General features: G+C 46.0%; 2 protein-coding genes across 2 annotated transcripts in view; one reads left to right on the top strand and one right to left on the bottom strand.

Moving 5' to 3' along the window:
• Window positions 1-6,652, bottom strand: part of LOC143148924 (guanine nucleotide exchange factor for Rab-3A) — a 66,919-nt gene extending 60,267 nt beyond the window's left edge. Inside the window, exon 1 of the mRNA XM_076315753.1 lies at window positions 6,505-6,652. The gene's annotated coding sequence lies outside the window, so the exon portion shown is untranslated. The remainder of the gene's footprint in view (window positions 1-6,504) is intronic.
• Window positions 1-12,726, top strand: part of Dlp (glypican dally-like) — a 173,721-nt gene that overhangs the window by 44,571 nt on the left and 116,424 nt on the right. The window lies entirely within an intron of this gene.

Here is a 12,726-nt window from a genome sequence, read left to right as displayed (position 1 = left end):
CGTCGAGGATTCGCGCAATCCTCTTAAGGATCCGTCGATGGATTTCGAGGCTCGGTGCTTACTCGTCATGGCGTTTCTCGACGTCCCTTTCGTACGAGTATGGGAACAATGGCCGGCCAGTGGTCTCCCCTACCCGACTCTTATGTAAATCCAGCATCTTGCAATTTTTTTCCTACCAGCAATCTCGCGTAGCAATTTTCGGCCATTGTTCCGCCCGTGAGGTATCTTCCTCGTCCTTCCGCTTCTCTTCGTCGTTTCTTTGGCTTAAATAATTTCTACGTCTTCGCCCGCTCGCTCTTTTTCTTCTTGTATTTCTTTTCTTTTCTTCTCTTTTCTTAATCCTGTTCACGAGACCGTCGGTTTATTTATTTCCGCAACGATCGAGCTCGTTTCTCCCACGAGTGCGTTTCCCGCTCGCCTCCATTGGTAATTCATAAGCTCGAAAACATTGATATTTGCCCATATACGACACGCTGCGTCGGCCACGGTTTAAATTCGATTAGCCCGGGAACGTAATTGGATAATTTACATTATTCATTGAGTCTTTGAGTCTCGATCAAGCAAAGCTTCCTGTTAGATTTCATGGGAACGAGACGCGCTCGTAACCCACAGGGTGCAAACCGTGATATCGTGGCAACGTTTCGAGGTTTAATAAAAATATTTATTATTTAACCTTCGACCATTTCCAAAAGTCTCGGTGCACATTGCCTCTGTACGGAGTATTTAAATACGATCGCGTTGGGGTTACCACACGGTATTTGAATATCGGTTCTTAGGGTCTCTTTCGACCCACCTTCGCGATACATTACTTTTCCACGATTAGAATTTGTGATAACAGATACGATCGCGTGCTCGTGTATTTCCTTAGACTTCTCCATTGTATGTTCAAAATAAAAAACCACGAGTTTCGATACATTCGAGACATCCTCCACTCGAACATCCACAGCATAGATTTTAAATACCTAAACAATCTTCTCAACCCTTTCTTCGTGTACTCTCTTCAATTCGGAAAACCACCGTGCTTTGGAATTGAAATTAAAATTCAATTACTACTTTCTTCTAAGATGTAAACCTACACATACGAAACGTTGAAACCGAATATTCCGTTTGAAATAAATTACACGAATTTATAATAATTCTCCATGTTGGAAAACGAGATGACTTTACGAACAACCCAATAGTTTCATCGAAATAAAACTATAATATATAATCGTTTGAAATAAATTACACGATTCGAATGATTTCATCGAGGTGTCTGTTAGCAGAAAAGCTACAAGTACAAATAATCAATATCGATTAATACCAATCCTTTAACGATTCTCCAAGTTTCTACTCGCAGATCGCGTTAATATTTCCACAGTTACAACGTATAGAGAAGGTTACTCGCGCGAATCCGTTAAGCGTTGCTTCCGCGCGTCCCCCGCGGCGAGTAATTCCGAAAAACGGAGCGTTTCCGGGCGCGCTCGCGTCGTCGTCGAGCAGATTTTTTTCCGAAGCGGAGAAAATAGAGGCGAGTCCGGTGAATGACGGAAGCGGTGGTCGTTGTTTTTTCATGGGGCGGCCGGCCGGTTTTGTCGGCCTGAAATAACAATGAAACTAATGAATGGACTTCCTCCGGCACCGCAATTAATGTAACTCAGCCGTTCTGAATAGCCATTTAAATTGATCCCGGAGGTAGGTGCGAGTTTACGCCGGTGAAATTCATTTCGTGAGCCGTGGAACAGAAAGAACGCGTCGTCCTTTTTTTTCGCTCGCCCTTGCTCGTTTCTCTTTTCTTTCTTTCTTTTTTTTGCATTTTTTTTTTATTCTTTTACCAGCCAATAACGAACGCGGTTAATTGAACCGCTGACAAGGAGCGGTTTCGCAGCGTGGAAGCGGGGAGGTGAGTCGATTTCCCGCAAACTCGTTTCAACGAATCTGGACCGTTTGTTCCGTCGTTTATTATTCGCGAAGATTTACGGCTCAGTCCTCAATGTACGGTTTCGGTGGTTTGAAAAACACACGGTGTACGAGTTAGGCGGCTACCTGAACGCGTTGGACTCGAGAGTCCGGGCTGTCCGCGCGTTCGAGTCTCCGCTGGCACTGTTCCACGTTGCTATTTTTTCTCCTTTCTGTACCGTTTCTTTAACAGTAATCGTTGCTCGGTAGTCATCGACGATCGTACACCATTTCTTTCACCGGTGAGCGACCCACAAACGTTCACCAAGTATATTATTCCCGAACACTGCCAACACGGTACCGACTTATCGGTCGGGTCGAAAGCTTCGTTAACGCGTTTCGAATGAAATTTCCGTCGAGCGTGAGAATTTCATCGACGAGACACACGATTCCATTGGACGCGCGTGAAAATCTTTTTATGCAAATCAAAGACGTCGAACGGACCGATCACCCGATTATGGGTGACGAGAACTTTCGTGTCATCTGAATATGAGTGATGTGGCAACCATAGTGTTAAAGAACAAGTCTGGGTGAAGTTCTTTTTGTACTCGCCTTCCTTACCAAATTCTGGAATCTTTCGAAATTAAAACACAGGTGATAAAACACAACCATACGTTTATCTATTGTTCCTCCAGCATTGGACATAGTTGGTTCAACGACTCCAACGGAAATTTAATATACTCACATTCCCCTCCGCGTTCCTCGCTCGCTGAAGCATCTACCTTAAATTCGTGTCAACTACATTGAAACACTTGCTTCATCTTCGAAACTCCAAGTACAATTACTTTTAATTCATTTGTGCATCGAAGGGTCCTTAACCGTCTAACAAATAAATAAATATTGTGTTCTTCGGAAAGTGATTGAAACACGATGAAAATGAAACACGATTTTTATAATTTATATTAAATTATAATATCATTTTTATTAAATTATAATATAATTTTTATTAAATTATATATTTTCCATTTTGGAAAACGAGATGACTTTACGAGCAACCCAATAGTTTCATCTTAATAAAACTATAATGTATAGTCGTTCGAATACCAATAACGGTCGATTTAACGAGAAAATTTGAAGAACTGATCTCGAGCTTGTCAGGTTCGATCAAACGTTGCTCTTGGAAAACGTACGAAGGAAAGAGTTACGCAACTGGCTGCGTGTGTCTTCACAGATCGACGCTTCGCGGCTGAAGCAGAGCCAGAACCAGAGGCAGAACCAGAGGCAGAGGCAGAGGCAGAGGCGAAACTCGGAAAATCCGAGCGGCCGTCTGATTCGATTCAGAATTTCTTCCGGCTGTCGCACACGACGACGCATTTTCCCCGGGCCGTCGGCCGCGTTCGTTTAGCGCTCGAATTGTTCTCAATTAGTCTGTACGCATCCCTGCTCGCCGATGGTACGCTCGCGCCATCCGAGGGGGGTCGAGGACGAGGGCGAAAGAACGTTTCGCGAGCCGCTCGTCGAATAAGCATACAATCTGATTTCGATCGGGACGTTTAGTCATTTATTTGTTTCGTTCGTGCACCGAGCAACGAAAATCCACCGCTCGACGACTCCTTTTTGCTTTCGTCACGACAATACCAGCTTCGCGGGGGATAATCGAGGGAGGGGTTCTAGACTGCACCTCGCGAGCAAATTTTACGAGACGTACGCGACTCACGATTCGTCACTGGTTCGATAAAAATTACAATTGCGAATCATACACGGTTTATTTAACTCTTGTCTCTCGTTCGAAGGAAATTGTGCCCGATGTGCATTTGTATAATGTTTGGAGTACAAGGAGGATGGAACGAAAGTTTGGGAGAAATTTTCGATACTCTGTTAGGGATATCGGTACGCGAATGATTTTCTCGAAAGTTGCGAATTGATTGTCCAGAGAGTGAATTAAAATCGATGGAAGATACGATGCAATTCTGCAATCGTGTTCATTCAAGGGTTAATACACTTGCAACGATCAATGATCCTCCTTACACTTACATTCGCGGCGATAGATTCTTTACGTTTCTAATAATTACAGAAAAATTCATGTTGTAAAGTTCAGATTATAATGTGGCGGCACTACCCACGCTTGCCACCAGAGGGAAACTCACCACCAACCGTTTCCCGCAAGTTCCCGTACCTGCTCCGATCGCTATATATACGACCTCTTACCGATCTTCCAATGTCCCGGCGTATAAGGCAGGGCCTGCTAGGATGCCTTACTGACGAGTCCACTAGCAGGCCCGGGATGAAACGCTTATCCCCACTCCTTTTCCTATTTCCGTTCTCTCCTACCTTAAACATCTTCAAACCGCCGCCAAAGTGGTGACCCCGTCTAAGAACCAACGCAACCTTCTGGACAGCAGCACAGCAGCAGTACAGGTGCAGCACAAGACGATGGAAGGAACGCAACGTAAAGGCCGATTTTTCGTAAATCCCCCTCTCCGAGGGTTGACTCCTCGACCTGCCAGCGACGACACGAACGCTATACTCCCGGCTAACCATCAGGATCAACCCCAGGAGGACAGCAGGCAGCTTGTCGACATTATTCACCGACCACACCGATGCGTTTCATAAATACTGGTACGCGCACGCATCAACGTCGGACAACAAGCGAAAACGCGGCTTGAGCAAACGATGCTCGCCACGCGTATTCCGCAATCGACAGCAGCTGGGCCTTACTACGAAAAAGAAGCATTCCTCTCGTCCACTACTCTAGACAACCTCCTCCTGTGCCTTGTTGTGCCACCGAACAACGGAACAAATACCTACGCCACTGGGACATCAGGACGGAACTTCAAAGTATCGTTTACCACTGGCAAGGGGGTTATGTGGCGGCACTACCCACGCTTGCCACCAGAGGGAAACTCACCACCAACCGTTTCCCGCAAGTTCCCGTACCTGCTCCGATCGCTATATATACGACCTCTTACCGATCTTCCAATGTCCCGGCGTATAAGGCAGGGCCTGCTAGGATGCCTTACTGACGAGTCCACTAGCAGGCCCGGGATGAAACGCTTATCCCCACTTCCTTATAATTCCGTTCTTTCCTTCCTCTAACATACCTTAATTTAGCGCCGCCAAAATAATATCTAGTTTTTTATAATATGCAGAGATCTCGCGTATCCACTAGTATAGTTTTTGTACATATGACAATACAAAGTCCGAAGAAACAAGTATAGAGTGATATGCCTTGACGTGAACTACGTCTTCGTGACTCTCGAGACTTGGAACTGAACTGAAAAACTCAAAAGAAAAATAGCCAAATCGTTGACCGCGTAGCGGACGACCCTTCCTCGTCAATATAGGAACAGTCCTTAAAACTGACATCGACATCTGACACTCTTAAAATCATCGTTGCATTCGTTTCAAAAATTCCTAAACGTGGTTTAGAAAATATTTCCAGGGACTCCCGTCGCGTCATCGATCGTCGTTAACACCGAGCATCGAAATCGTCGAACGTTTGAAACGTAGTTTCACGATGATTACACGTGGCCGGCGGTAGCGCGTCTATTACGCGTATTTCTCGGGCTGTTGGTTGAACGCGGTAATAAATAATAACTATCACGGGGCACGTTCTTACCGGTACAGTTAATCTTCTCGCTCGGTCGTGGGATAACCGTGTTTGCCTCCCAAGAGGCAGAACGTTTACAGACACCCGCTCGAATTACCTGTTCCGTTTCGCTATCGCGGTAACTCTCGGCGTTTGATAAGTTTCTTTATTGCCCTGTCGCGGCTTCTTCGCCACCCGAAAAAGGGAAGACAGACGCGTAATTCACGCGCGTTTGTTCCGCGCCAGGAGCACTTCGCGCCGCGTGTCGTTCGAGGGCCGCCTCTACGAGCTGCCAACAGGGGATAACCGAGAGTTTCGTAGGGAACAGGGACACTCGGAGGGTTTGGAAGAGGTAACAACACGAGGCTTCACGTGCGCGGCGACGTTCAAATATTTGAGGGAAAGAATTTATGCGCGGTAACCCTTTAAAGTCACCGCGAGAGCGGCCGCGGTGGAAATTTTAATTGCAGCTGGATCCTCGTAATATCTTAGCCGCGTGGAAGCTTCGCTCAACCGTGAACCTTGAAACGTACGCGAAGTGGTAGCCATTTTCGACCGAAAATCGAACATCGTAACTTCGCGACTCGCCAACCCTTTTAACGGAACGAGAACGTTTCGAATCGACCTGGTCCGCTCGTCTCGGCCATACTCTACCTGCGGATCGTCTCTCCAAGACTTTACGTCCGAGACTCGGCTATCGACTAGAGACTGGTTCCACGTGAAACGATAAGTCGAATGTGTCGAATAAAAAAATTACCAATTGTAACCTTACGAGTTTAGAAGCATAAAATCTGTTATTAGCTTCCAGCGTAGATAATCGTCTATTGTTAGCGGATAAATTTGGTCTTCGATGAAATTAATGTGTAGTAAGTACAATGGTGAATTTTAGCCGAGATTAATTTATCACTTGCATAGATAAATTTTCTCTTGGATAAAATTAATATGTAAAGTACTAGACTCGAGGCGCTCGAAAGAGTCGTGTTTCAAATAATATATTATCTACTGGGGAATTAACTTAATATTGAGAGTCTACTCACCGCATGCTCGCGAGACTTATCCACTGCATCGACTTATCCACTGCATCGACTCATCCACTGCATCGACTTATCCACTGCATCGACTCATCCACTGCATCGACTCATCCACTGCATCGACTTATCCACTGCATCGACTCATCCACTGACTCTCCCTCTCTTTCCACGTTCGACACGGCGATACTTCTAACCACGATAAATGTCCATCGTCCGAACTCTCGATTACAGTGACGGTGAATCGTTTTTCCAACCGAAAGAATGCAGACGTTCGCGGAAGCAGGTGCCACTAAAGCGCCACGCGTCAGCGAACGCGTTACTCGCGCAGAAGCTGTTTATCGCGTGACGTTACAGACACGCCGGAATACATTCCGCGACCGTGGCACGAACGATTACCACCAGCCACTTGTCGACTGTTGATTTCGGGGGGAACTAATTAACGCTTGGCACTCGAACGCGAGACTTATTAGGCGATTCTTAATCCGCAAGATTCGATTTCTTCGGTTTCTTAATCAATTTTATCAAACTCTTGACAACATTTTTAGAAATTCTCTCTCTTGAGAAATCTTACGAAAGTTTCTCTCTCTTAACGTTACAAGTACCAACGGTGAACGTAATACTATTTGGAAGGGAAATTAATTTACAAGTAGCATTGGTAGACTATTTTGACAATTATCTACGAATATTGTAGGCAAAGGCATAGTTAATAATTGAGTAATTTTAAAAAGAAGAAGTCGAATCTTTGGTTGCTCCAGCGTTGATCAATTTTAATAAACTCTCTCTCTCTCTCTTAATAAATTTTAAGTATTGACAAGAATAATCTACATTAGATTTTTTTTCAAAATTAGAAATATTTGCAGACTTCTCAGTGACAATAATAACCACCGAATCAATTAAGGATAAAACCGTACGAAACACTTTCGAACTTTCAAATCGACGAATACAAACCGAATGGCATCTCTGTCTTTGGACTCGTTGAAATTCCCAAGAAGGCTCGCATCGCTCGTTACAAGCACCCCGGAATACATTATCCCCGTGATCGTCTCGCGTGTACCGTATCGATCTCGCGATAAAGCGTTTGATCTTTCGCTACGGGGATGTACACATCGTCCCCTTTGGAACGATGGTCGATTTTCTTTATTCGTCGTAGCTCCTTCGTCGCGATTGTCGCTGAAATTGCGACACGACAGGGTTCTTGAGAGGGTACCGGTCCGCGATGGTTGGGAAATTGCATGGAAGTGGTGTAGAAAATGGGCCCGAGTCTCCATTTCATCGTACCGGTGGCATACTTCGGTTTAATTCGGAGCTAATTCAACGTTCACCGTGTAGACTAAATCGAATCTAATCTGGAACGTCGGACAAGGAACCTATAGCGCGGATAGTCGGCGCGTACGCGTTTCTTGCGCTCTCTGGATCTTTTTATCCGGTCCAAAATTAACTCGGTACGTAATCCAGAACAGAGACCTAACACAAACCTAGCCCAGACACCCAACGCGCGTACACGGCCCGTGGATCTTTTTACTCAACACTTCTCGGCCTCTCTCTCCGCCACTGACTCATCAACTTTACCGATCCACGCTCCTCGAACCGCTGATTCCGACTCCGCACACTTTGATCTCTCCTCAATTTCTCGTTACCTCGCCCCGCCGTCTCGGCAACATATACACACGCGCGTTACACGTGCATTCATCGCGCAAAGTTCCGAGCAAGTTCACCGAACCCTCCACCGCGGTAATTTCTTTCAGTCGTCCTTATAAGCGGTCGCTTGATCCGCTTCGTACTCGCGCGAACACTCGTCGGTCGTTGTTGCTCGTCAGTAATGCGTTACGAACACTCGTCGGTCGTTGTTGCTCGTCCGCAACGCATTACGAACACTTGTCGGTCGTTGTTTCTCGTCCGTGACACGTTACGAACACTTATCGGTCGTTGTTGCTCGTCACTAACGTGTTACGAACATTTGTCGGTCGTTGTTTCTCGTCCGTAACACGGTACGAACACCTGTCGGTCGTTGTTGTTCGTCCATGATGCGTTACGAACACTCGTCGGTTGTTGTTGCTCCTTTGTAACGCGTTACGAACACTTGTCGGTCGTTGTTTCTCAACCGTAACGCGGTACGAACACTTGTCGGTCGTTGTTGCTCGTCAGTAACGCGTTACGAACACTTGTCGGTCGTTGTTGCTCGTCCGCAACGCGTTACGAACACTCGTCGGTCGTTGTTGCTCGTCAGTAATGCGTTACGAACACTTGTCGGTCGTTGTTGCTCGTCCGCAACGCGTTACGAACACTTGTCGGTCGTTGTTTCTCGTTCGTAACACGGTACGAACACCTGTCGGTCGTTGTTGTTCGTCCATGATGCGTTACGAACACTCGTCGGTTGTTGTTGCTCCTTTGTAACGCGTTACGAACACTTGTCGGTCGTTGTTTCTCAACCGTAACGCGGTACGAACACTTGTCGGTCGTTGTTGCTCGTCAGTAACGCGTTACGAACACTCGTCGGTCGTTGTTGCTCGTCCGTAACACGTTAGGAACACTTGTCGGTCGTTGCTTCTCGTCCGTGACACGTTACGAACACTTATCGGTCGTTGTTGCTCGTCACTAACGTGTTACGAACACTTGTCGGTCGTTGTTTCTCGTCCGTAACACGGTACGAACACCTGTCGTTCGTTGTTGTTCGTCCATGGTGCGTTACGAACACTCGTCGGTTGTTGTTGCTCCTTTGTAACGCGTTACGAACACTTGTCGGTCGTTGTTTCTCAACCGTAACGCGGTACGAACACTTGTCGGTCGTTGTTGCTCGTCCGCAACGCGTTACGAATACTTGTCGGTCGTTGTTGCTCGTCAATAACGCGTTACGAACACCTGTCGGTTGTTCTTGCTCGTCCGCAACGTGTTACGAACACTCGTCGGTCGTTGTTGCTCGTCCGTGACGCGGTACGAACACTCATCGGTCGTTGTTGCTCGTCAGTAACGTGTTACGAATACTTTTCATCGGCGGTCGTACGTTTCATGGAGACTTCTGGATAGCGAGAGCACAATGTCGCGAGCAGCGTGAAAGATTTGCGAACGAACCAACGACAAGTATCGCGAAACGAGGACATTGCACGTGGCGATTTTATTCGCGAACAAAGTTGCGAATTTTTGCGTCGGTTACCGGGGTTGAAATTTAGAAATGGAATCAGAGAACAATATTGTACAGGCTGGATCACCGACTACATTTTTTTCCAAATTCATTGGAAGTTTAGCAGACGAGTTAACTTTTTTCCAAGTTCAGTGGACGAATCAACATTCTTTTTTATCGCGAATGATACGATTTTAGGAGAACCTTCTAGACAACGATAAAGATACTTTTCTTTAAATTCTTGGTGTTCGATATCAACTGGTAGCAAAAAAAAAAAAAAAATGATAAGATTACATATAAAGGAAGTCAAAGAGCTTGAAAAGTTACAGAATAGATCTTCTTTCAAGATCGTATCGCTCGTGGTGTAAATAATTTCGATCCGAGTTAGTCGAGTCGATGCACGTTGTTTTTATTCCATTAAAATTCCGCTACGAGTCTGTTCGCCAACGAGGAGAAAAAACGCACGATGTTGTAACAATTTTTCTTTCCAAAGTAGTTCTCTGATCCCATCGGGGGCGACGAGTCGAAATTCCAATGGAGTCGAGTAGTTTAAGTCGTACCGCGTATCGAACGATAGAGGCATCCATTTGAAAAAATGTAATAATAACAACGAAGTGGTAGGGGTGTTCGAAAAAAAAGCGTGGAACGTAAAGCAGCTGCGTTGCGCCGGCATCGCATTAAAAACCGGGACCACCGATCGCTTCATCGGGCAGTTCGAACGCGCCAGAACGAACCACGAGGAAAGATAATGAATCATTAATGTCCCGCTATCGGGCGGATCGATCGCGGAAAGCGCGCAAGTTCGAGTCTCGAAGTTGTCGATGAAATAAAAACGAGAGGAAGTCCCTGCGCGCAGGGACCGTGAGAAGGGTGCACTGGGCCCTCCTTCGACGGGGGGGAATTCCAATCAGGGTTCCAATGCAAATAACACCGGCCAGGAAGAGCTCGAACTCCCCGAGGAAAAGAGGAAATGCCCGATCGGTCTCCGAAATCACCGAAATATTTCCAAAATTCCTCCCTGCGATCTTCAACCCCTCTTTTTACTAGTTTTGGTTATCGTTCGTGTTTAGAAATTGAAGGTAAAAGATGGAATTCGTTATGGAATATTGTAGAGTTGAAAGTATTCTGAATGGTGTTAAAAATTGGCGATTAGAATTTTTAAAAAGTGGTTAAGATTTTCCTGTGCGATTAATCGTATTATTGTCGTGGGAATGTTATTTGTGGGCAAAGAGAGTGACTCGGTGGAATTTGTTAGAATATATCATAGAACCGAGAGGATTCTAAATGGAATTCAAAATTAGCTATTAAAATTTTCAAAAGTAATTTCACTATTGATCAGGAATTCCCTTTGCGATTAATCGCGTTATTGTCGTGGGTAAAGAGAGCGATTCGGTGGAATTCGTTAGAAAATACCGTATAGCCGAGAGGATTCTGAACGGAATTCAAATTAGGCGATTAGAATTTTCAAAGATCATCTAACCGTGATCGGAGTTACCATCGTGAAAATTTACAGTTGTAAGAAGCGACTGTTCCCGCGTAACCAAAGCACGACTCATACTCGAAAATCGAGAGGATGCCCCGAATGGAATTCGAACGTAACGAATATAATTTTCAGAGGTTCGTTTCACTTTGAAGAATTTCGTCCAAGTAATCGCGCGATCGTCGCGATTTACGAGCGGATCGTGGGAGCCTCGTTGCATCGTGAGCGTCGCTCGGAGGTATTTTATAAAACTCCTCGCAGTAAAACACGTCCCTCGGTATTAATTTCGCGCGAATCCGCGCGCACGTGAAACAATAAAGGGCCGTAGTCGAAAGCCGTGTCGAAGGGACAGGGTGTCCGAGAGACACGTCCTCGAGAAACGATGGAGGAAGTAGCCTTCGACCGTTGCAGAAGGAGAGAGGCGGAAAGGGTACAGAGGGGGGAGGTCTATTATAGTCGTCGACGTCTATAGGGGTGAAAGGAAGACACGTAGTGGTAGTCGATTGGAAAAGAAGAAGAAGGTGGCCCGTTTCAGCAAAATAGAAAGGTGGAAGGGCTGAAAGGGAAGAAGGAAGGAAAGACAGAAAGACGAGGAGACTGGATTCCTTCTTCCACTTTGGTCCCCGTGGACCGCTCCTCTCTTTCCCTCCAATCGGCATTCCTTCGCCCGTTTCAACCTGCCTGCTGGTCCCCGCCAGTTTAACCTGCAGTCCCAACACACTATTATGTCTGACCTAAGGCGCTCCCACATTTAACTACACGTTTCCTCCGACAGGGTTACCGTGTGTGCGAGCGAGTGCACGCGAGTGTACAGGAGACGTTCGAAGGGAGAGGAAGTGGAGGACCCCGAAACGACGAAGGCCCCCGACAATGACTACGAGTCAATGGGAGCCAGCCGGGCTTTTGAATTCGTAGCCGCTGACTCGTTTATGTTTTAATCGCGACCGTTTCAGGAACGCGAGACCGAGATCTTAGAACTCACGTGGACGACGTTCAGCGTCGTTTATCTTTAAATGGGATCCTTAATGGGGCGTCGATACCACGGTGGAACAGACTCGGACCACCGAACGCGATTATTGATACCTGATTGGGATTTTTCGGGTACTTGGAGTAAAGATCTCTCGAGACTGGTGGATGGTATCGAGTCGAGGTTGTTTAGAGGAAAATGTGATTTTGAAGCACACGTCGATGTCTCGAGAAGCAGATGCAAGACCAAATGATTAATGGTACCTGATTGGGATTTTTTAGGTACGTGGAGCAAAGGTTTGGTGGATAGTATCAGGTCGAGGGTTATTTAGAAGGAAAATGTGATTTTAAAGGACACGTCGATGTCTCAAGCAAAAGACCAAATGATTATCAGTACGCAATCGATACGATGCACAATTGCGGACGAAGTTGAAATACGAAAAGTTTGAAACAGAGCGACAGGGCATAGTATTTTTTTTCTCAAGACACCAAAGTCATCGATATTTGTTTTTCCATTTGGCTCGCACAGTCTCGTTGCTCGGCGCATTGAATTATCGCGAGAAGATTATCAATATCTCGGAGTTTTATGGGAGACGGTCGTTCGAGTGGTTCCGATCGTCCAAGGACTTACACGCGCTCGTAAAAGTCTCCCAAAGCAGCGTAG

This window comes from Ptiloglossa arizonensis, chromosome 7 (genome assembly GCF_051014685.1).
Source record: "Ptiloglossa arizonensis isolate GNS036 chromosome 7, iyPtiAriz1_principal, whole genome shotgun sequence".
Classification (NCBI taxonomy): Eukaryota; Metazoa; Arthropoda; class Insecta; order Hymenoptera; family Colletidae; genus Ptiloglossa; species Ptiloglossa arizonensis.
This window is presented reverse-complemented; position numbering and strand designations above follow the sequence as displayed.